The sequence below is a fragment of the Pinus tabuliformis genome, chromosome J, assembly GCF_031772625.1.
Source record: "Pinus tabuliformis cultivar Carrire ecotype Pingquan chromosome J, CPIR1, whole genome shotgun sequence".
Lineage (NCBI taxonomy): Eukaryota > Viridiplantae > Streptophyta > Pinopsida > Pinales > Pinaceae > Pinus > Pinus tabuliformis.
The window spans coordinates 1,537,922,078-1,537,947,590 of record NC_142295.1 but is presented as its reverse complement, the minus strand read 5'-3'; positions in this window follow the sequence as shown (position 1 = coordinate 1,537,947,590).

Below are 25,513 nucleotides of genomic sequence, written 5' to 3'. Positions count from 1 at the left end.
CTACTGCACCCAATGATCTCAGTTGGCCCATTTGCCAAATGGGGGATAGACTTCGTCACCTATAATCCTGTTTCCTTTGCTAGACACAACTATATTATTATAGCTGTGGACTATTTTATGAAATGGGCCAGAGCCCTTCCTAACTACAACACCGATGGAGAAACTGTGGCACTATTCATGTTCAATCAGGTCATCTATCGTTTCTGTGTACCACGCACAATCGTTATAGACCATGGATCTCACTTCCAGAACCATATGATGTCTGACTTAACGTCGCTGCTTAGCTTTCATTAGGATCAATCATCCTCCTACTACCCTCAAGCTAATGGTCAAGTGGAAGCTGTAAATGGCGTCTTAAAAACCATGATCCAAAGATTGGTAGGAAACCATAAAACCAATTGGCACCGAATGTTATATTAGACACTATGGGCATACCAAACTTCAGTAAAAACTGCCACAGGCTTTACACCTTTCAACTGGTGTATGGCCTAGAAGCAATTCTACCCATTGAGTGTCAGATCCCTTCCCTGAAACTAGTCATTGTACTCCTACTTGGCACTACTGTCGAAGAAGAACGCTTACTTATAGAATTTAGGCTTTTGTGATCCATATCAATTTTGAGAAGAATCTTCAGCGAAAATCACATAGAGATAATTTTGTCGACGCGTTTCGAACCAACCAGTGTGGTTCATCGGCAAGACAAGTTGAATGAGCAGATCTTGCAATGCATTATAAATAGATCAGGTAGAATATCCAGGTAATGGCTAGAACCCTGACAGCTCGATTTGACCAAGAAACGGCTAGTTAACAGCTAGAATCATGACAGCTCGATTTGAACGGGAAATGACTAGTTAGACCAAAATTTAATTAATTAATTAATAAATTTATATATTATTATTATTATTATTTTCTTTTTATTATTTATTTTTTTTATTCGAATCAGTTAATTCGATTATTAATTTCCTTATTAGATTAAATATAAATTGACAATTTTATAAATATATATTAAAATAAGTGAGTTAATATACTATACTCATAAGTAATCGAGTAATTAAAAGTAGTTAACTATATTTAAATAAATATAAGCCAATTATATTTTAAATCAAATATTAGTCAAAGGGAGATTTGAATCTTAAAATAAATTAATTATAAATCAACGAGGTTATATAAATATTAGTTAGTTGTATAAGCTAAAAATAGAATATTCTATAAATAGTTAATACTATTTTAAAACATAAGCTAAAAGGACAAATAAATAAATAAATAAGTTTCATATTCATAGTCAAAAATATTAGAGAATTACAATATTACTTAAAAGTTAAAAAGTAAATAAAAAATAAAATAAAAATACCATAAATAAATAATTAAAAATATTAAATTTTAAGAATCAAAGAGCTTTTAAATAATAATAATAATAATAAAATAAATAAATAGATAAAAATATTAATTTTAATTTAAGAATCAAAGAGCTTTGGAAAAAAAAAAAATAATAAATAAGAATAAAAATAAAAATAAATAAATATTAAAAAAAAAAAAAAAATTAAATAAATAAATAAAATTAAAAATAATAATAATAAATAAATAAATAAATAAATAAAAATATTAATTTTAATTTAAGAATCAAAAGAGCTTGAATATTAAAATTAAAAAAAAAAAAAAAAAACGATTAGGAGGAGAGGGCTGGGACCTAGCAACTACTGATCTTCCAGCCATCCTCTCTATTGAGATTGTTCTTTTCTCAATCTCAAGGGCTTCCCTAAATTTCCAGTGATGTAATTTCGATACTCTAGCAATCAACTAGCTTCTTCGATGCAGACATGGTGATTGATTTTCTCCACATGCTCCGCTAAAGCTGAAGACTTGGTTCTCATATGCTTGAGGTCCGCTGCATGCTCACTAATCCTTTGGTTAATGGAGCGACCAGTCTCACCGATATAGGGGGTCCCACATGAACAAGGAATAATATAAACACCTTTCGTGTCCTTGGGGTCAATAGGATCCTTCACAGATTTGAGGGACTTACGAATGATGTTAAGAGGTCTAAATGTTGCGGGGACATTGTGCTTCTTAAGAATCCTCTCAATCCTATCCGTGGTCCCTTGAACATACGGAAGATGGACCCCAGGAATCCGTTCCTTAGGTTCTCTTCTGGATAACGAATTATTAGTTGCTTTGAGGAAAACCTTATGTCCCAAATGTCTGCTATAACCATTTTCAACAAAGACATTAAGGAGATGGGACTTCTCCTCCTCGAAGCTCCTTTCATCAGAGATCCTCAAGGTACGAGTTGCTAGGGTGTTGACAACCCCCAAATTATGGGCAGGGAAATGGTGGGAACTAGCATGAAGATACTACTCTGTATGAGTTTTCTTGCGAAACACTCGGTGGGAGAGGGAACCATCCTTATTCTTAGAGATAAGAATATCAAGGAATGGGAGGCAACCATAGACTTCTTGTTCCTTAGTGAAATTGATGGCCGAGGATTGGTTATTGAGATGATCGAAGAAGAGATCTAACTCATCTTGGCCGTGAGACCAGATGACATTAGTGTCATCCACATATCTCTTCCAAAGCTTGGGAAGGAGACGGGCAGAGTTCAGAGCCTTAGATTCAAAATCCTCCATAAAAAGATTCACAACAACATGGGATAGGGGTGAGCCCATGGAAACTCCACAGGTTTGCTCAAAGAACTCACCTTCAAATCTGAAAAAACCCGTCGAGATGCCGAATTGGCACTTGAGGCTCACAAGCGTCGGGTAAAGTCCCAATACGACAAAAATTTTAAGCTTCATTCTTACCAAGAGGACGACCTTGTGTTGCTCTATGATCAAAAGCATGATCTCTTGAGGGCAGGCACGCTTCAACCCTTATGGCTAGGTCCCTATGTCATCAAGAAATTCCTCTCTAAAGGGGCATATGAACTACAAGACTGGGAAGGAGTCCTGCCCAAGGAGCCTAGAAATGGACTCTATCCCAAAAAGTATTACGCCTAGTATTGCACTCGACATGTGCTTTGTAAAATTACATAAACATTCCAAAACCAAAAATACTATAGAGCACTTTTTGAGATATTTTATTGCTCTTTAAAAAATATAAACATCTCTAAGTTTTCATCATTGAGCTCGTTAAAACTATGCGACAATAGATAGAGAACTTTTTGAGGTATTTTATTGCTCTTTAAAAAATATAAACATCTCTGAGTTTTATCGTTGAGCTCGTTAAATCTATGCGACGATAGTTAGAGTACTTTTTGTGATATTTTATTGCTCTTTAAAAAATATAAACGTCTCCAAGTTTTCATCGTCAAACTCGTTAAATCTATATGACGATGCTATGAGCAAACTCTTTTTTGATATTTTTCCAACTCATTGAACCAAAAAAGACCAAGGGAGCATTTCTTTTTAGGTGCCTTTTTTCTCGCTCTTTAAAACTAAAAAAATCTTGAGCTTTGTCTTTAGGCTCATTAAACATTATAAAGATGACCCAATCATTCTTTTAGGTACTTTTCTCACTCGTTCAACTAAAAAATCCCTAGTATTTGTTACCAGGCTCATTAAAAACATACGTCCGTAGCGAGAGCATGTTCTGTTTTGGGACCATTTCTCGCTCTTAAATAAAAAAATCACTGAGTTTCTCCCCTCCTTCGAGCTTGTAAAGCTATGAAGAAGGGATGAGTCATTCTTTTCAATCTTTTTCTCGCTCACTAAACTGAAAAAAATACCCTGAGTTTTCTTCATTTGGCTCTTTAAAATTTTTTTATGAAGGTATTGAGTTTGTCGTCACGTGACTCATTAAAAATTCACAACAAAAAATGAGTTTAGTCCGTCGCCTCGTACTCGTAACAAAATGAGGTCGACATCTATTGAAAATAGGTTTCTCTTTATCCGGGTTCAATAGATTAACTAATAGAAAAGTAACCGATCTGGGTATACTATTAAAATTTTGTCACACCCGATTAACAACTATGACAAAGGGACCACCATGGAGTTGCACTTTATAATCTTTTCAAACTCTGTAAATATGAAAAGACCACCGAGTTGTCTAGTCTGAACTCTTTAAATTACACAGACAAGATATAGAGTCGTTCTTTTTATGATACTTTTTAGACTCTTAAAACATGAAGAAATCGACGAGTTTGCCTGTCTGGAATCACTAAACTAATCAGACAGGGCAAAGAGTCATTCTTTTCATAGTCCTTTTCAGACTATTTAAAAATGAAAATATCAATGAGTTTACCCATCAGTACTCATAAAATTAATCAGACGGGGAAACTGGACAATACAACTATATTCTGTATTTGAAAGCGTGGTTTGGTAGCAATCGTTCCCTTAAACATGGCACTCCCTCAGATAAACCTCCTTTTGATGGCCTCTTAATATGAACCCTACCATCCTTTTAGTTTTAGCCTATATACCCTGATGTAATTTCATCTCTGTATCCTAACACTCTGTAGTGTTAATGACTCTAGTGCTATTTGGTTAAAACCATTTTCGTGCTTCCTATTGTTCAAGGGTTACCCATTTGTTTCCTCCATCAACTAATGAAACATATCCTTTCATCATGCCCTCCATTTTTTAGATCCAAATGCTCAAAGTATTCCTCAAAAAAAAAAAAAATTCTTGTCTCGTTTCATGTTGATTGATGTAGGACACATTATTGCCTACCTTTCGATAGGTTTCTTCCTATCAAATTTAACACTCTATCTAGGAAGATAACCCAGAAACACATTTAGTGCCTTGGCGCTTGCAGACATTAGTGGCAGGTTTCCTTGTCCTTGGTCAGGGGTTCTCATTAATGACAAATACATTTTTCACACTCGTTAGATTGCATTGTGCATCTTGGAGACCATCACCATTATCGGTGGCCTTCCTCACGTCTGGTAAGGGTCTCCATTATTGACTGGTAATCAGACGATTTCGTACATGTTCAACATCAACACATATATTCACATGTATCGATCTATGTTGGTCGGTGAAGCGGAAATCAAGACCTTGGGTAGAGGTTTGCATCATTCAGCCTTGTTTCCTCTCCCAAGTTGCGGATATTGTTTTTTGGAGACAACTGGTTTAGGGTGATTCTATTATGACACTGCATCCGCATTATTCTTATTGGTGGCCAGTATTGTCATATCTCTTTGAGAAAATTACTCTGACATAGCTACTGAGCATGGGAATGCCCAACTCAGGACATGATTTTAGCAGTTTTATATATATGTGTTGTATCAAGTTTTGCTTGTCGCTCGAAGCTTTTCTCTCTCTCTACATTTTGACGGGAAAAATTACAGTTTCAGTAAAGTATTTCGGCCATCATCTCTGCCTCTGATATCACACTTTAGGGGGCATCTGTTATACAACCAAATGACCTCCTCATCAACTCAGAGGTGAAAAACATGATGACTAAAGCAAAGACCACAATTGTAGGCCTTGATTCCACACTAACGCTGGTTACACACTGAAACCCTACTTTATAAAGCTTGTTACCAAGCCTAAGGGTATGTTAGTGACCCTACTAACTCAAGTTGTTAGACTAGGGGCAGCGTTAGTGAAACTAAGGGAAGTTCAATGGCTCAAACCAATGAATTGACTCACAAATATCTAGATAGTTATCCCTAAATTTGCTTAAGAAAAGAAAGGAAACATCCAAAATCAAGATATTTGGAGGATTTCTAATCTAAGAAAAGAAGGAAAATGGGAAAGAGTTGAAAAGCAGAGCAAGTTCATTTCTTTTTCCCTAGTGAACTCTATGAGGAACTTGGAAACCCTAACTCAATTGCTATATAAGCAAGGTGAGGGTCATTGTGAAAGGGGTCAGAACATTTGAAAGGATAGCCTACTAACCTGTTATGAACTGTCACATACTTGAAGAAGTGAGTTAGAATAGAGAGAGAGAGAGAAGTGGAAGGGGCAAAGGAAGAGTGATACAACGGATGGTTGTAATCACTCTTCCGTTATTAATACAGAACTGTAATTGTGTTCCCTACTCCACAGTGTTAGTAACATTGTCCATTAAGTAGTTCATTCGATACTTGTCTAGATGAGTAGTTTAGTTGTAATCAAATAGATGTTCATTGTGCATTCATATATTATTTTTCAAGATTGTATGTTGTGATTGTATTTGCCTTTCCTTTGTGCAAGAATTGATTTGGCATCGGCTTTGAGGGAGTTCTTCTTGGATGCATTGCGATCTTCAAAGAAATCTAGAAGGGGACTTGAGGTAATCCTCTTTCCATACTTTGTTAACTGATATTTGATAGATGAACATGTGTATAACTTGGTAGCTTCTGCAGATAATCTTATAGTTTGTCAAAGTTCCCACGAAGGCCTTTGAGGGTAGTTTTCATTCTCCATACACCGTGCATTTTACCCCATAGCAGTCACGCTAGCACTATCGTAACAGGGTTGGAAGAAATTGGGGTTGTAGTGAGAGATTGTACTAGCATGTTGGAACAAGCACTTGAGGTCCTCATGACTTTGCAGGAGGACCCCAACATCTAGCACCTAGAGACAGAGGTGCAAGAACTCCAACAGCAATATGATAATTTCTGAGGAGCTGCGCAAAGAGTAGTCCTCACTCAGTAGCTTGTGAGGATGTAGCACGCTAAGGCACTAAAGGAGCAAGTGGACGCGGCGTGACTTTAGGAAGTAGTTCTCAAAGCATGCATTCAGCCATGGATTGACGAGACCTTCAAAATCATGGTGAATATCGAAGGAAAGCTTGCACACATACAGGGGATGCAAGGAAGCATGCCAGACACAGAGGTCTCAGAAGAACAGATGCAGTAGGTTCAATAAGCAGCAACTCAGTGCGTTGCAGACATTAGTACCATTTGAGAACAGTTGGAGGGACTCCATGCCAAGATCACCACGTCAACAGAGTGACTCGAGGGTGAGTCACGATGTTTCTATTGGGGACATGTTGGGCATGGAATCACCCCACAAAATGTTTTGGGGCTCAAAGCCCATGTTTTGAGTTGATATTGTTGTAAATATCCAGGAATTGTGAGCACGAAATGTATGTTAGAGTCATATGGTTGTCCACCCTAGTTTTGAATGTAATGTTGGCCTACCCATGGTCCACAGACCATGGAATTGTATAAATAGAGAGAGGCTCTAAATTGTAAAGACATAGAAGGAATGGAATCTAACAGATAGCGAAGTAGAAGAAAAGAGAAACAGTCTAAGTGTGTTTTGGGTCGTAGGGTAGGAGAAGGCTCTGCAGCTGAGTGCACAGAGACCTAGTTGTTCGCAGCTGAGTGCATGGACCCCTACAGCTAAGTGTGCAGGGTGGAGTCGAGCCTATAATTGAAGAAGAGAATAATAGAGAAAAGGTTTATCTAATTTCTGCATATCTATTCTTGAGTTGTTACATGTCTGATATCAATTGTGGATATATTGTTTCTTCATTGTGCACACTTGTGTGAATTGTGAATATTGTTAAGTATAACCAAACGCATACAATTAAGCTAAGTTAATAAACTAGTAGCAGATTGCTAGTAAGGACTTGGGTAATAACACTCTTCGGCCCCCGAGTAGGGTTGCGCGAAGGCAGTGCCTTAGGCTGCAAGGAACGGGTAAGTGCATGTAGCGACGTGCACGTAGGGTCGAACTGTGGACCACTTGAACCCATTAGACATATCTAGGGTGCGGAAACTTGGTTCTAGCACCCTCCCATACTACTTCGGGTGAGACCTCAGTCTGCACTCTGCAGACTATTGCCAAAAGGGCCATTAGTACCGATATTTGTTTGGCTAAATCACCTCTGAACCTGGGTCAGGCCCCAACAAGCCAACACCCAAGATATTTCATGTCCTCGTACTTGAGTCCTTCTGTATCTTGAACGAAAATGTCAAGATTTTCATAACTCTCTTTTGTTGTGCTTGTGAATACTTTTGAATTTCATCTTCTTATAATGCTATACAATATGATCCATATTAGCATGGAAAGTTTTTTCTTTCTTAACCAGGAACTGTTTCTGAAAAATGATTTGCTCTCTAGATTTTCTAAAACACTCAGTATTCTTTATCATAACATGATTCTCTAGTTTCAATTACGTACACTATTTTTTAAATTTCTTAACCCTTTTTTGAAGCTTCTTTGTGTTTGACTACTTACGAGAACATGGTTGGTCTATGGCCTCTTCAGTAACTATCAATATCATAGGCTCCAAAACCTTTTGTGTCTCTTTTAATTCTAGTACTTCTTTAGACTCCTCTAGCATCTTATGTTCTTTAACCTAAAAAACAATTAATGCTTTTCCTTCCTTCGAAATTTTTATTTGTTCTAGATGTGATAGTACGCTTAGATCCACTAGCTCACCAAGTATCATCTCCATTTCATTCTTGAAAGGTTCTGATTATGAAGATAGTATTATATGTTGGGTTGTGTTATATTCTTTCCACGAATAACCCACATAGTGAGGCAAGTGTTTATGGGAAAACTAGTATTCCTAAAGAATGCTAGCCCCCTAGGTTTGGCAGCTACCCTAGAAACAACAATTTAAAGCAATTCAATGATTTCTTCTATGTGTAACAGATAAGAGAAAGATAATGGAAACAACCTGGAACTTCCTCTTAATCCCTTGCTTGATCTCTCTCCCCTTGGACAGATCCCGCAACTCCTCCCCGTACTTAACACACTTGGAGAGTACCTACACAAGTACAATGACAAAGAATCGTCAAAGCATCATGATCTATTACAACATAAACATTACATAATCAGATATATAATGAACAAATGATAGCATTCACAAATTATAACATTCACAATTGCACAATCATATGGAAGAAAACTTGAAGAGCTTTATTAATAGAAGAGAGAAATACAACCCAGTTGTCTGATCTAGCATCATCCTCCCAGCTTCAATCCTTCTTCACCTCATGAAATAACAATATCACACCAACAAGAATGCAATGCTCTCTCCTCAATTACAAACTATCAGCACTTCCTTGCAATTCACAATTCAGCATCTAGAGCTCTTGGATGAGGGATCCATTTATAGATGTGTGCAAGGGTGTGAGTCATCCATGGAGTTTGATTAGTGTCATTCCACTTGTTACAATTGGTTCCACAAGAGAAGGGTTTGGATATTTACTTAGATCCCTTACTCATCCTTGGGCGAATTCAAAGAGGCAAGTGGCATAGGAGAATTTTCTAGAAGATTCCATGAGCAACCACTTAGCAAATTGTCCCAGACACTTATTTATCCTCGCCCATTACACCCTATAGAAGGCCTAAATAGCATGCATTACACCCTGGTAGTGTACCACTCAGTATCCATCACATTTTTCCAGTGGAGTGGTCAGTATGGTTCAATTTAGGCAATTTCTGGATGGTTTCTCAAATGGAGCTTTTGGGGAATGATGTATTCAGATGACTATGTTCTTTTAGGGTATGAAACAACTCTTTGAGGGGTTGATGAGCCCTAATAAATCAACATATAAGCTTGGGGTTGAGGTGCCCAAATATGTCTATAACACAGGGGGGTTTGAGGGGGGTGGGTAGCCCCCCTCTACGGGGTTTGGGGTAGCACCACGGGATTTTTTTTTTTTGGACCCTATATTAGGCTGGGCAGACCTACCTATGGTTTTTCGGTCCATGGTTTTGGATGCAATGGTTTTTGGTCCATGGTATTAGATGCTTCGGCATGTATAAATATGTATTGTAACATTGAAAGGAATATAATGAAAAATCAAGCTGGTAGTCTTGGTTTTGGGATCCAGGGGAAAATCTTTGTGTATATGTGTTTTATGTGTTATGCTCCCACATTTTCTATTTTTTGTGGTTTAGAATTCGTATGCAGGTAATTTCTGTATGGTGTGAAAACCTACATTTGGTATCAGAGTCATTTTGGCTTCAAGGGGATGTCTTTGTTTCTGAGGGGTTTTGCTCAGGCCTGTGGTAGACACTGGTTAGTGGGAGATCCGTGGGATCGATTCTGGTGGTGAAAGAAGATGCCAAGCAATGGAAAGATAGAGATGGAAAAATTTAATGGTCAGAGTTTTGAGTTATGGAAAGTCAAGATGGAGGATTTATTGGTGGATAAAGATCAGTGGATCGTGGTAGATCCATGAATTAAACCAACGAGAGTGTCTGATGAAGAATGGAAGAAGTTGGATCAGAAGGCTAAGATCAAAATACATTTGTGTGTCTTAGATTCAATATTTTTTAGTGTATCAGGGGAAGCTACGACGAAGGATCTGTGGGACAAGTTATGGACTTTGTACTAATCTAAGTTTCTGGTGAATAAAATGTTCCTATGGAAAAAGCTATATAACCTTAGGATGAAAGATGGAGACTCAGTGACAGAGCATCTCAATGCATTTAATACAGTGGTAAGTTAGTTATTATATGTTGATATTAAAATTTCAGATGAAGATAAGTGCATTAGTTAGTTGTGTTATATATCAGATTCATGGAATAGTCTGGTTAGTGCAATAGGTAGTAATGGAACTGCCTTGCAGTTTGATGAAATAGTCTCATCCTTGCTAATAGAGGAGATGAGATGGAAAAATATGGAGAGCCAGAATGGTGATGCCTTGTCTATATGAGGACGGTCCCAGAATGGAAACAAAAATAAGTCATCGAGTGGGAGATCTAAATCTAGAGGGAGATCTATATCTCCAGGAAAACCTGTAAAGGTGGTGTGCTAGAAATGTGGAAAGGAAGCGCACTACAAAAGGGATTGTCAATCTAAATCTCTTAACCAAGGAAAGGGATATGATGATTCTTCTTCTGTAGAGGTGAAAACCACCTCAGATGAAGGTGGGGATGTGTACTTGGCTTCTTCAAGTACACATGTAGATCATGGGGCATGGTTGATTAACTTAGGTGCAACCTTTCGCTTCACTCCCCATAGAGATTGGTTCTACAAGTATGATAAATATGATGGTGGTGATGTCTTCTTATGGGATGATAGGAAGGCTAGAATCCTTGGTCATGGAAAAGTAAAGTTGAAGTTGCAAGGTGGAAGGGTTAGAACACTTCTGGGTGTTCTGCATATTCCCGCATTAGCCAGAAATCTGATTTCTGTAAGTAAGTTGGATGAGAAGGATACTTGCAAGATGGTTTGAGGAGCACTGGTATTGATGTGGGGAGTTCAGACTAGAACTCTGTACAAGCTACAAGGTAGCACTGTTGTTGATGGGTGCAATAGTTCTATGGTTCCTGAAAGTGGAGCAGAAAATCTAGTGGTCTCTTAAGAGAAGACCATGTTCTGGCATCAAAGGCTTGGACATATTAGAGAGAAGGGCCTTCAAATACTTCATGGTAAAGGTATGGTAGAAGGTATGAGTAATAGCTCTCTCTATTTTTATTTATGTGAAAATTTTGTATATGGGAAGCGGAATCGGGTGAGTTTCACCTCTGGTGGTAAGAGGGCGAAACAGATATTAGAGCTTGTGCACAGTGATGTGTTTGAACCTGTGAAGGTTCCATCATTGGGTAAGTCTATGTACTATGTATCATTTATAGATGACCTCTCAAGGAATACATGGATATATTTCCTTAAGAAGAAATCTGAAATCTTTTACAGGTTTAAAGAATTTAAGGCTCTGGTGGAAAACTAGAGAGAGAAGAAGATAAAGGTGTTGAGGACAGATAAAAATGGAGAGTTTTGTATTGAGGAATTTGAAGAATTTTATAAGAAGTGTGTTCTAGCATGGTAGAATACTACTCCATATACACCTCAGAAAAATGGAGTTGAAGAAATAATGAACAAGACGTTGATGGAAAGGGCAGGAAGCATGCTTAGTGGTGCCAGGTTAGGACAAGAATTCTGGGCAGAGGCGGTGGAGACAACATGTTACCTGGTCAACAGATCACCTTCATCAACATTGGAGGATAAGACTCCACAAGAGGTATGGATTGTTAAGAAATCCTCTCTTTCACATCTGAGGGTATTTGGATGTGATGCACATGTACATGTTCCAAAGGAGTAACGAACCAAGTTGGATAGTAAATCTAAAAAGTGTACCTTTATTGGGTATAAGGATGGTTTAAAGGGTTATAAGCTTTGGAACCTAGCAACAAGGAAGGTTGTGTATAGCCGAGATATGGTGTTCAGAGAGGCGAAAGATGTTATTAAACATGAAGTCCAACCAAAGGAGCCTGAGAAGACAAATTTTGAGCTAAAGGAGGAAGAATCAGACTCTACAGCAAAGGGGGAATCAGAAGATGAAAAGCCACAAACTACGGGTGTAACAAGATCAGTTTGAGAAAGAAGGCAGCCAGAAAGGTATAGTCCATCTACTTTCTGTTCAAATTTTGCTTTATCTATTACTGATGATGGTCCCAAAACTGTGAATGAAGTAGTAGATTCAGAGGATGGGAAACTATGGAAAGAGGCCATGGTTGATGAAATGGCATCTTTGCATAAAAATGAAGCTTGGGATCTGGTGGAGTTGCCGGCTAGAAGGAAACCCACTGGTAGCAAATGGGTGTTCAAGAAGAAGACAAATGCAGAAGGAAAGGTGGAGAAATACAAATCTCGGTTGGTAGAAAAAGGTTATTCCCATGTGCCAGGAATTGATTTTGGTGATATTTTTTCTCCTGTTGCCAAGGTAACTTCTATTAGATCACTTTTATCTATTGTTGCCACTTTTGATTTTGAGGTAGAATAGATGGATGTGAAGACAACATTTATTCACAAGGATCTAGAAGAGGAGATGTACATGAAGCAACCTGAAGGTTTTGCGGTGAAGGGTAAGAAAGAATTGGTATGCAAGTTAAAGAAGTCTCTATATGGGTTAAAACTATCACCAAGGATGTGGTATCAGAAATTTGATACATTTATATGGGGACTTAGCTTCACATGAAGCAAAGTAGATCACTGTGTGTATTTCAAATTAATTGGTGACCATGTTATTTATCTAGTCTTTTATGTGGATGATATGTTGCTGGTTGGAAATGACAAAGAAATTATCTAGGATTTGAAGACCCAATTGTCCTCCAAATTTGACATGAAAGATATTGGTGCTACAAACTATATTTTGGGCATGGAAATTAAAAGAGATAAGGTAAAGAGGAAGCTCTGGTTAAACCATAGGAAGTATGTCGAGACAATACTGTAGAGGTTTAATATGCAGGATAGTAAACCAGTGAAGGTTCCTATTCTTGTAGGTGTAAAGTTATCTACTGAACAGTGTCCCAAGACACAAGAAGAGGAAGAGGATATGTCCCATGTTCCATATGAAAGTGTGATATTCTGATGTATGCAATGGTCTGTATTAGACCAGCCATTGCACATGCAGTGAGAGTATTAAGCAGGTTTATGTCAAAACTAGGGAAGGAGCACTAGACAGCAGTAAAGCGGGTTTTCAGGTATTTGCATGGCACTAGTTATTATGGTTTGTGCTACCAAGGAAGACCAGGATTGGATAGAGTGTTGGATATTCATAGCTTTGTTGATGTAGACTGGGCTAGAGATCTAGATCAGAGAAGATCTATAGGTGAGTATGTGTTTAACCTATTTGGAGGTGCAGTCAGTTGGATGAGTAAGAAACAATCTGTAGTGGCACTATCAACTATAGAGGTAGAATACATGGCGGCCACTCATGTAATCAAGGAAGTAGTTTGGTTATAGAGATTGTGTTCAAGTATGGGGTTAGTACAGGGAGCTATAAGGATAGACAGTGACAACCAAAGTGCAATTTTCTTAGCAAAGAACCCTGCTTACCATTCAAAGACAAAGCACATTGATGTTCAGTATCACTTTGTGAGGGATATGATAGAAGACAAAAAGGTGTTGGTGGTAAAGGTTAACACATTGAAGAATACTGTAGATGCATTGACAAAATCTGTGAGCTCTGAGAAGTTCTCCTAGTGTAGAGAAACAGTTGGTGTTTCATGGCTGGAAAAATGACTAAGCCCTCGTGTGGCCCCCTGTGGAAAGAAAACAACAAGTGGGATAACGTTGGGTTGTGTTATATTCTTTCCACGACTATCCCACGTAGTGAATCGAGGGGTTAGAGGGGGGCAGAGCCCCCCGTTCGTTGCACCGATTGCGCAGTGGGGGGGTCATAGGGGGTGCAGTAGCCCCCCTTGTCTCAGGGGTTTGAGGGGGGTGGGCAGCCCCCCTCTATAGGGTCTGGGGCAGTTCCTCAGGAAAATTTTTTTTCGACCCTATATTAGGTTACGCAGACATACCTATGGTTTTTGGTCCTTGGTTTTGGATGCGATGGTTTTTGGTCCATGGTATTGGATGCTTTGGCATGTATAAATATGTATTGTAACATTGAAAGGAACATAATGAAAAATCAAGCTGGTAGTCTCGGTTTTGGGATCTAGGGGAAAATCTCTGTGTATATGTTTTATATGTGTTATGATCTCGCATTGTTTATTTTTTGTTCCTAGAATTCATATGCAGGTAATTTCTATACAGGGTTAAAACCTACACCAATAACCTCATCTCAAACATCCCCATGGTGTCGAAACCTGGTTCTAGCACCCTCCCATACTACTTCAGGTGAGACCTCAGTCTGCACTCCACGAACTGTTGCTGAAAGGGCCAGTAGTTCCCAGATTTGCTTGGCTTAATCACTTTCGAACCTGGGTTAGGCGCCACTAAGCCAACGGACACACTCAATTCCAAACGAAACTTATAAAATATCCAAGAAACCATTTCTATCGACATTTCGACCAAACTTGGAATTGTAGAGAACATACATGTTGGCAAATATTGTTCTCCATCAGAACTTGAAACTTACCTTTTTCTTTTTCGTGAATTCCACAATATATTTGCTTGGCCATATGGGGAAATGCTAGGAATTGATTCTAGCATAGTTGAACATGAAATTAAAATGAATCTTGATGCCAAACCGGTACAAAAGTGCCTCCATCTTGTTCATCCAAACAAGGCTACTGCCATAAAAGTAGAAATTGAAAAAATTTTGCATGCTTGTTTCATTTACCCCATTCCTCTTACCGATTGGGTTTCCAATCTTGTTCCTGTCATGAAGAAACAAGGAACAATACGAGTGTGTGTTTATTATATGGATGTTAATAACGCTTCTCCAAAAGACAACTATCCCACTCTATTTATCAACCAAATAATTGATGATTGTGTTCGATGTGAAACATTCTCATTTATGGAAGGATATTTCGGCTATAATTAGATCAATATCCACTTAGAAGACCAATATAAAACTGCTTTTATTTGTCCCTGGGGCACATTCACATATAGGAAACTACCTTTTGGTTTGAAGAACATCGGGGCAACTTTTCAGGGGGCTATGAATTATGCCTTCCATGATATCAAACACATTGTTCAACCCTATCTAGATGATTTACCTTCTCATTCACAGAAACGGGTTGATCACCCGCAACATATGAGAGCTATCTTTTTATGGTGCCAACACTACAAAATTCGACTCAATCCACATAAATGTGTGTTTTTTGTTGGTTCTGGTCATTTGCTTGCTTTCGTAGTGTCTAAAGAAGGAATTCAACTGGACCCCTTGAAGGTAAAGGGAATTATTGATTTGCCTCCACCTTCCAATTTACTGCAGTTACAGAGACTACACGGGAAGGCTAACTTTCTAAGGAGGTTCATTCCCAACTACACTAAAATGGCTAAAGGATTTACTTGTATTTTGAAAAAGCGGAATCCCTTCCATTGGGATCAGGTTGTGCAAGCTTCCTTTGATGCTCTCAAAGATACCTTGATTCGAGCATCATTAATGTATGCCTCTAATTATCAAAACAACTATTTCCTATATCTCGCCACTGCAGATACAACCATTGCTATGATTTTAGTCCAAGAAGAAGATGGGATTTAACATCTGATCTATTATTTGAGTCAAAATCTCAATGATATGGAAGTTAAGTACTCTTATGTCGAAAAACTTTCTTTGGCTACTGTCCAAGCTGTAAAAAGATTTCGCCACCATATCCTGTTCTGAAATACCATTGTCATTTTTGTGTTGCAACCCTATGACATACATTCTATCACGTCAATTTCTGGCGGGCAAATACTCGAAATGGATCGTCATTTTGCAGGAATTTGATTTGCAATTCATCAAATCCAAATCAAACAAATCTCTAGTCTTTGCTGAGCTTCTTTGCGTACTTCCCTCTACCGATATCGATTCAACAATGGAACCATCAATTCTAGATGAGTCTCTGTTTATGATTTCGTCATCTGACTTGTGGTATGGAGATATATTAATGTATCTCCAGACCCAAAATTTCTGGCCCGATACCTCTCGCTTGCAACAATGACATATTCATTACCAAGCCAAATATTATCTAATCATTGGTGACACCCTTTATCATCGTGGTATCAATACACTTCTACGAAGGTGTCTCACTCATGAGGAAGCCAAGAAAGTTTTGAATGATTGCCATTCTCGTGCTTGTGGTGGACATTTATCTAGTTATGCTACCACACAGAAGATTCTCTGTGTTGGTTACTTTTACCCAACTATATTCAATGATTACATTATTGCTTTCAGAAGAGGTCATGCATGCAAGATTTTTGACCGTAAAACACGATTACCATTTGAACCACTACATCCTATCATATTTGTTGGACCATTTACAAAATGGGGCATCGATTTTATGACATGTAACCCTACCTCAGTTGGGGGGCATGGGTATATAATTTTCGTCGTGGACTATTTTACAAAATGGGTCGAGGTCATGCCTACATTAAACAATAGTGGTGAGACAACTGCTCTTTTTTTCTTCAACCATGTGGTTGCATGGTTTAGTGTACGAAAAGCTATAGTTACAAATCATGGGTCGCATTTTCTCAACCATATGATGACTGAATTGACTACCAAGTTATGACTTTCACATGATAGTTCTACACCTTATTATCCGCAAGCGAATGGACAAGTTGAGGCCATCAACAAAATCATTAAGTGAATGCTCCAACAATGATAGGAGTTCATAAACAAAATTGGCATTTAATCCTGTACTTAGCTTTGTGGGCTTACCGAACCTTGATAAGTAATACAACTGGATTCACACCTTTACAATTGGTGTATGGTCTAGAGGCAATCTTACCTGTACAATGTGAAATTTCGTCATTAAAACTCATGATTGACCTGTTACCCAACACTTCGATAGAAGAATCACGTTTCTTAGAGCTCATCCATCTAGATGAAAGTTGTCATGAAGCTGCATTGGCTAATGAAGCACATAAGAAACGAATATAGGTGCAATATGACCGAAATGTCAAGCCTTAGATTTTCTCAAAAGGAGACCTGGTCTTGCTTTATGATCAGGAAGCTGATAAACTAGGAGCAGGGAAATTTGAAACTTTATGGATGAGCCCCTATATTTTCAAGTGTGTTTTGGAAAAAGGTGCATATGAGTTAGTTGATTATGATGGAATTCCATTGTCGCAACCTTGTAACGGGTTGCATTTGAAATGTTACTATGCCTAATTTTGCGTAGTAATAAGAATTGTATATATATATTTTGATTATGTGTGTGTGTGTGTTACAGTGTGACTTTTAGAGATTTTTATGTGGTTAAGTAATCTGCTTTGCATTTGTTGGAAATGTTGGAATCTTTGGAACCATTTTTTGGTTATGCTGATGGTGCTAGTCATAGTACACAGAACCTATCTTCTACAACATGGGCCATATTCGCTCCAAGTGGCAAGTTAGTGAGCTTTCAAGGGATTTGTATCAGTCATTCTATGAACAATATCGCTGACTATAGTGCATTGATCGAACTCCTATCTAATTCCATTTTTCTCGGCATTCACCTAATCATCATTAGCCTGGACTCACAACTTGTCGTACTGCAACTAAAAAATGTTTATACCATTTGAAATCCAACAATTTATCGTATGTTCCTTATATTTCATCTCTTGGAAATACATTTTGATTACATGCAATATCAGCACATTTCCAAGAAATTTAACACATTAACTGATGCATTAGCGAACTATGTGTTAAATAGACATTTGCAACACATGTAAAAGTAAAATTTTCAATTCACATCAATAGTTGAATAAGATCGCACATAACCACATATAAAAAAACACTAAAAATAAAATAGATAGATGTTTTAAAAGTTTTTACAAAAATTGTGTCCAAGACATTTTGGTCATCTAACCTCAGAACTCAAAATGCATATAGAAAAACATCCTACGTAGACCTAATGATGCTCATGATAACAAGTCACAACTTGAGCTATCATGCACAGTAGCCTCATCCAACGGCTAGGTACACCAATAGTATGTTGTTGTAGCCTCATCGGAAACTCCTCGATCTCAACATCTGGAATACTGTGAGTTAACCCCTCTATATGATCCTGCAACTCTGTCAGTGTCTCGGTCCAATCCAAATCCTGCAGAATTGCTCTTCCAAAATTTCTCCACGTTGGTTCACTTGCCTCCTATTGATGACCCATATGTCAAATAGTACCAACATCTGCATGCATGAGTACATTTTTAGTTTACTCGTGGAAACATCAAAAACACAAAAAACATGTATAAAATTAGAAAATTAAAAACATTTGGTTAAAACAATTTACCTACAGCACGCCATTAGGCACCCACTAGTAACCTCAAATCTAGATCTCCATGAAAGTCCATCCCCACATACGAATTCTCCTCGATAACAATGTGTTATCGACTGAGAAAAATGAAGAATGCGGGAGGTAATGAGATTGATGATTGACCAGCATGTCGAGCCATCAACTCAACCCATATCTGCATCTGTGGATCTCTAGGACTAGTCAAACTCAGTGACACGTAGTGAGGTTGCATCATTGGGATTCTCTGTAAGGTAAAGGTGATCAAGATCGAACCATAGCTAAAATTATTTGTCTTTTCGCTCTTTATCTTGGTTAGTTGCTCTTTCATTGAAGAGAGAACTGCCTCACACTAGTTGAATGTAGTTCGCGCAAGGTACTCAAGCGCAAACTACATATATGATCTGTTCACCAAATGAAGTCTCGCACTACCTGCCAACTTTGCGATAGTCAAAAGGCTTGTTCGTAAAGGAAAATCATGAACATCCATAATGTTGATCTTCCCATCTTTGCTAGGTTGTGTACCTAGCTGACAGAACTGTTGAATGTAGTCCCTCACTGATTCACCCCTATGGGCAGAACCTGAAAGAGATACGGGGGCACCACGTCTTGAAAACCCTGTAAGTAAACATCATCGATCAATATGCGGGGCACTTTGCCCCTATGTGAAAAGCCTGATTCATTGGATCCCATGAATGAACTAGGAACTGCAATAATTCTAGTTGTTGCCTCATCTTGGACAACCTAAAGTATTTGAGTAACCCACAGTCTCTGAGGGCCTCGAAAGTACCCAGATCATTTAAGAAAACCATATCCTGCTCTTCCTGCTCTCTTTCATGCCATGTAATAGTCATTTTGATCAGATCAAAGCTTGAAATCAAACCATAAGCTTAGTTAGGATCCATTTCATGCAAAAAATTGAAGAGTTTTTGGGTAAAATAGGAGAAACAAATTTATCAAATGTGCCCAGCACAGCCTAGTCCTTGAGACAGTGCATTGTAGAGTAGGTACCCTTCTGTTTGGGTGTACTGTAGCACAGTTTTCGATGTGATGGTTTGCGTTGATCCCAGGGAGAAGTATATTTATCCTAGGGACCCAAAACCCTAAAAAAATTGCTTGAAATTGCAAAATAAGGGGCTTAAATGGAAGAGAAAAGGTAGATCTCCTACCTGGTCCTGATGGCACGACAAATGATCCACAAAATCTCTCACAATCAATTGCTGAATTTTGAGGTAAAAACTGGTTCAGAGCACAAAACTGAATGGTAAATATCAAATGGTGAAAATGACTTGGTAAATTCTTGTTTTATGGTTATTTCATGTCATTTAACGAATAAAATATAGTTTTTTACCCATTTTTACCAATTAAATAGGTATGTTTAATCCATTTTGTGTTTCTTTGAATAGATTTACAACTGATATAGTGAATTTGACAAGCATGATCGTTGATATAGTGAATTCCACTAATTGTACATCCATAAGGCGTGACATTTCCATATCCATTTTTCATAGCAAGAGTTCTTATTCATGCATCATGCATTTTCTTACGTCCATTCTTTACCAGTTTATTGCCATTTTCCTTGTCATTACCATTCCCCTTCATTTCTGCCAATAAAACCCTGCTTGAGTCAAAGTCCTGGAGTCTAAGTATCATTGAAAAAAAACACCTAGAGGCTTGCATGCCTTAATGGCAAGTACTCTTGCCAATGAACAATGGGAGTACATTAATATCCCTTGTTCGTTGGATCTTGTAGGTGACTCGACCACGAAAAATTTATTCGTACCTACAAAGATGTGTTAGGCATCCTGAATCCCATTGGAATCAATGGTGGGAGCTCTTGTGTTGGCTAGGCACATTCATTAACGACCACTAAGTCAACAACTTCTTGCTATGTTCGACATCAACACATTTAATCACATAGTAAGATTTGTGCCATCGAGCATTGAAGACTTGAAGACCCATATTTTGTAGCAGATGAAGCCAATTTCCTTTCATTGTTTTTCAGTTTGACATCACTTGAGGACAAGTCAATAAATAAGGCTGGGAGGGAAATGTAACTTATATATATTTTGTATACCTTCCAAGCCTTATAGATTTTCAGCCATATTCAGCAAACTCATCAGATTCATCATCCAACATCGGAGGATCCAGCAGCAGATACGACTTTCAACCATGTTCAGCAGACTCCTCAGATTCATCATCTAGTAGCAGAGGATCCAGCAGCCGATACGACAATACAGATCCATCTTTCATCCACCATTTTCACAACCAAGTAAAGAAGACTATGAACAACAGTTTTTGCAGCCACACGTGCACAACTCTCATCCATTTTGGAAGGGTAAGTTAAGGTATGATATTTTCTAACTTTTAACCATTAAATTCCTTGAAAAGTTAGAATAATAATTTTTGGAAAAACTTCACTTCCTTTCCCCATTTCACATAACTGTCCAAACCATCTGTTTAAGGGGAAGGATACATTTACATACATACTTTGTCACATTCATATGGCATCCACATTCATATATCACATTTTTAAACCCCAGTTACCTTCAAAATATATTCACTATTACATGAGCATACAAATGGCTTTGCAAAAGTATTTAAAAGTTAATTGGATGCCAAAACAGTCATGGTTGTTACACAAGAACCAACCATGACGCATTCCAACAAAAATACTCTGCCACTATTACATGAGCATACAAATGGCTTTGTCAAAAGTATTTAAAAGTTAATTGGATGCCAACACAATCATGGTTGTTACACAAGAACCAACCATGATGCATTCCAATAAAAATACTTTGCAATGAAAATCACATTATCAATATGCAAAGATCATACATTGAATGCAACAAACGAAATATGGTTGAAACACAAGAACCAACCAAGTTCTAGTTCATCAAAATAATTCTTTGCAAAAGTCAAGTAAATGATATCATGCAGAGTTTAAGCCAAAGCTCAAGTACCAAAAAGTAATGTAATAGATGCATGAGGACATGCAATACCTTCAGTTTGGGGGTCTGTTGGGCCTCAAAATAGTCCCTATTTTCACTCCATTATTCACCAATATCTTCACATTTTACCTTCATGTCACCTCCATTCCACCTCCACATCATTACATTTACCTCATTATTGGGTCATAACTATGATTTTCCAAAGTTTATTAATTCTTAACATTTTTAAGTGGATTTATGGCTAAACTTTAGAAAATAATATGCTTATACTTATATCTAACAATTAGAATGAGTTTGTTGACATGTATAGGTACAAAGGAAGCTTCCAAGGCATCTTTATGTGGCCTTGAATGATCAAATTCGAATTTGATAAGATAAGCCTCATGGAAAATATCATGATCTCATGGAGAAGATCATGGACCTCATGGAGGAGATCATGGAGGATAGGGTTATGTGTCTAGATGGTTGAGAAATGTATGGAACTAAAGAGAGATTAGTCGATCATCATTATGAGTTTGTTATCTCATCTCATTGTATAAATAGGAGTACCTCCTCCATTCCAAAAGGAGGACTCTTGGAGCATGTATCCAACTTATGATGGAATAGAATAAAGCTTCATTTTACATATATTTCCATTATGTAGTTTTAGATATAAGTTTCCTTAATGTAGTATATGGAATAGCTTGTCACTTTGTTCTTAGGAGAATTGAGCTCACTCTAGAAGGATCACAGGAACATGTTATTTCATATTAGATCTTATTTCATTTAATTGCTTAGATGTTTGAGGATTTGTTTATGATTGATGAATGAGTTTTAAATTAGAATCTTATCAACATATGAGAGGACAACCAAGGTTCTAAGTTAGGCTCTCTCTCCATTTGATTTGTATGATAATTGAAATTCATTCTTTTGCTTTTATGTTTCAAGTCATTTCGTTTCTTATGCTTATGAATGAATCTTAGTTTAGTTTGGATTAGTACATGAGAGGACAATCAAGAGACTAAGTTAGTCTTTCTCTCTCTTTGAATCTAAACAACAATTAAAGTTCATTCTCTTGTCTTCATTTCATGTTTCTAGTTTTATGTAATAAATGATTTCTCTATGATATTTTAGGGAAAGACAACCAGGACCTCCTTAGTTAGGAGCCTCTTCCATTGCATATTATATTGAATCGTAAATAATTTAGCTAGACATAGAGTCAGATGCCTACTCCTACATATATATTGTTGGCACCATCACAAGCTTACGAGTTTCCCTGGTTGATAATTTAATGAAGCAATTTAAGCAAATAAATTGCCCAACAATTACCAAACCAATCACAAAACTGCAATATACACCTTGGTGATAAATTAAAGAGAAATCACTAAGGACTTATGTACAGTAGTCAATCTTCCCAAATGCTGTGTTCAGTGCATTGTGATCAATAAGGCGGCAGATTCTGTTTCCTATGGATAAAGGATTTAAGCCTATTGTGGTCTCCCAATATATACGTGATGGTACAGGGAGCACAAGTCCATGCTAGCACTTGTCGTACAAGGAGGAGGAATCACCCAACCTTCAATGAAAATGATAGCCACTAGTTTTAACGATGCCAGAACATGTCGCAAGCCTAGACCTCTAGATATGTTTTTTTTTCTGAAGAAAAAGCGATCTTTTTATTAAGAGAATAAAAAGATACATTGCATATGCTGAGCATTCCAAATTTGCCAATTGCTATACAAAGCAATCAAAAAACAAAAAAGCTCTTTCTGTCTAAAGGACCACAGAAAGCAGAGCTGTTTTGCTGTAAAAAAAACAGCTGCAATAAGACAGCCAAACCAAAAAAGCATCCTCGACCGAGGAGACAGTCAACAGAAACAAGTAGTTACCGTGAGCGAACAGGTCTTTGGGTCTCCTCAACCGAGAGGAAAACAACCCACAAAAAATATAAAGGAAATATATCAGAGTTTAGAATAAACAGAAGTCTGAGGTAAAAAGTCTATGCATGTAGATAAGAGATATAATGTAAAGCAAAAAACAGCAGCTGAAAGATTATAAATAAGGCGGCACATCTGATGCATGGATCTGTCCATGGCATTCTTCCACTATTTTCCAGCCTCCCAAAGCTTGCTGCAAACCTTCCTTAGAAAGCTTGTCCGCGTCATCGTTACTGTCCCTGTAGATATGACATATGGAAAAAGAGTTAAAAGATGACTGTAATACCTGTATTTCTTCCAGCATGGGTTTCAATATTTGGTTTTTGCATGAGCTCTTTCCGTTAACCCAGTTTATGACATTGAGGGAGTCTCCAAAGATCTGAATAGTGAAGGTGTTCCTTTGAATAAGCCAACATAGAAGCAGTCTCAGGGCTGACAGCTCGGCAAAGTTATTTGATCCAGACCCCAAACCCACTGATGCTTTGAGAGAATGATTTGCGTTGATATGAATAACGATTCCTGCTCCTGCTATGTTGTTTTGGGAAGCTCCATCAAAGAAAGCCCAAGGGATACCATCTTTGATTTGCACCGTCTTATTTTGGACTTGAGGTCTTTTTACTTCTGGCTCTGGGATGGAAGAGAAAATGGAGATAGCTTGGATGGCAGTGACGGATGGTTGGGTTCCCTGATCGTGGAATAAAGCTCTGTTCCTTGCAAGCCAGACTCCCCAGCAAATGATGGGCGGGAGATTTCTCAGGTTCCCATTCGGATAATGCTGCCACCAGTTGGACCAAGCCTCGTCCAGATTCCCATTACCCCACTGAAAGGATTTGTTCAAAAGCTTTTCAACCTCCCTCCAGATTTTTGCAGTTTCCAAGCATTGAAGAAACAGATGATCTATTGATTCCTCTTCAATTTTACAGAGGGGGCACCTCCCAGGACCATACATAAACTTAGACTGGAGGATATCCCAGGAAGGAATTTTCTTTTTGAGGAGGCACCAGAGAAAGAGTCTGGCCTTAGCTGGGCATTTAAGTTTCCAAATCTGTTTTGCCCACCACTCTGGTTCACCCCACCCTTTCCTGGATTGAATGAACTTGTATCCATCTTTGGGTGAATATTCGCCGGTTTCTCCATGAGCCCAGATCAGACTATCCGGACTGTCTTTTAATCTTACATTGGAGCGAGCAAGTTCTTGAGTGAAAGAAGACCATTCATTCCACCACCTCTGGTCCAGGTGTAGATCCTCTCCATCTTTCCAAGCCTGACCCCAAATACTTGAGTGACCCACCTTTTCCACCTGATCTAGTGTAAGAATGTTTTTATCTTCTAGATGACTAATTAAACCAGGAGAAAGGGCAAAGCTGCCATTGCAGCCGATCCACGGATCTTTCCCAATCTTCAGATTTCTGCCATTCCCAATCTTCCAAGCCAAGCCCTGTTCTATTACCTTGAAAGATTCCACCGTGGCCTTCCATATCACTGATGCCTGCTGCTTGCTCTTTACCGGATTCCTTATCCAATCCTCCAGAGGGACCGGGTCGATATATTTTCTTTTTAACACTCTGGTCCAAAGGTTATCCATCTTTATCAGCCTCCAGCCCGACTTTGCTGCCAGAGACAGACTGAAATCTGGAAGATTTTTGATCCCCCAGCCACCCCACTCCTTGGACCTTGCCACTTTGTCCCAGCCCACCCATGGAAGCACTGAGTTCTCCTTGGAGCCATCCCAGAGAAATCTGCTGCAGAGTCTTCTGATCTTGTCCATGGTACCTTTGGGAACCCACGTTAAAGCAGCCCAATAAACTGGGATGGCCAAAAGCACAGATTTTATAAGAGTCAGGCGACCCGCTCTCGAGAGCCATTTGAAGCTCCAGTGGGAGATCCTGGATTCGATTTTTGCAATCAGCCAGTTCCAGTCCTCCTTCTTGTAGTCATTAGGCTTTAGCCAGAAACCCAAGTATTTGAAGGGGAGATCCAATGTACTAGGCTGGAAAGGAAGAACAGAATGAAGCCTGCCCCTCTCCTGAGCAGCAAGACCTGTCATAATCAACTGAGATTTTCTATGATTTATCTGCATGCCAGTTGCTTTCAGAAACAAATCTAAAATAGATTTTAGTTCCTTTATTTCAGTGTGCTCAGTATTTGTAAAAATCAGTAT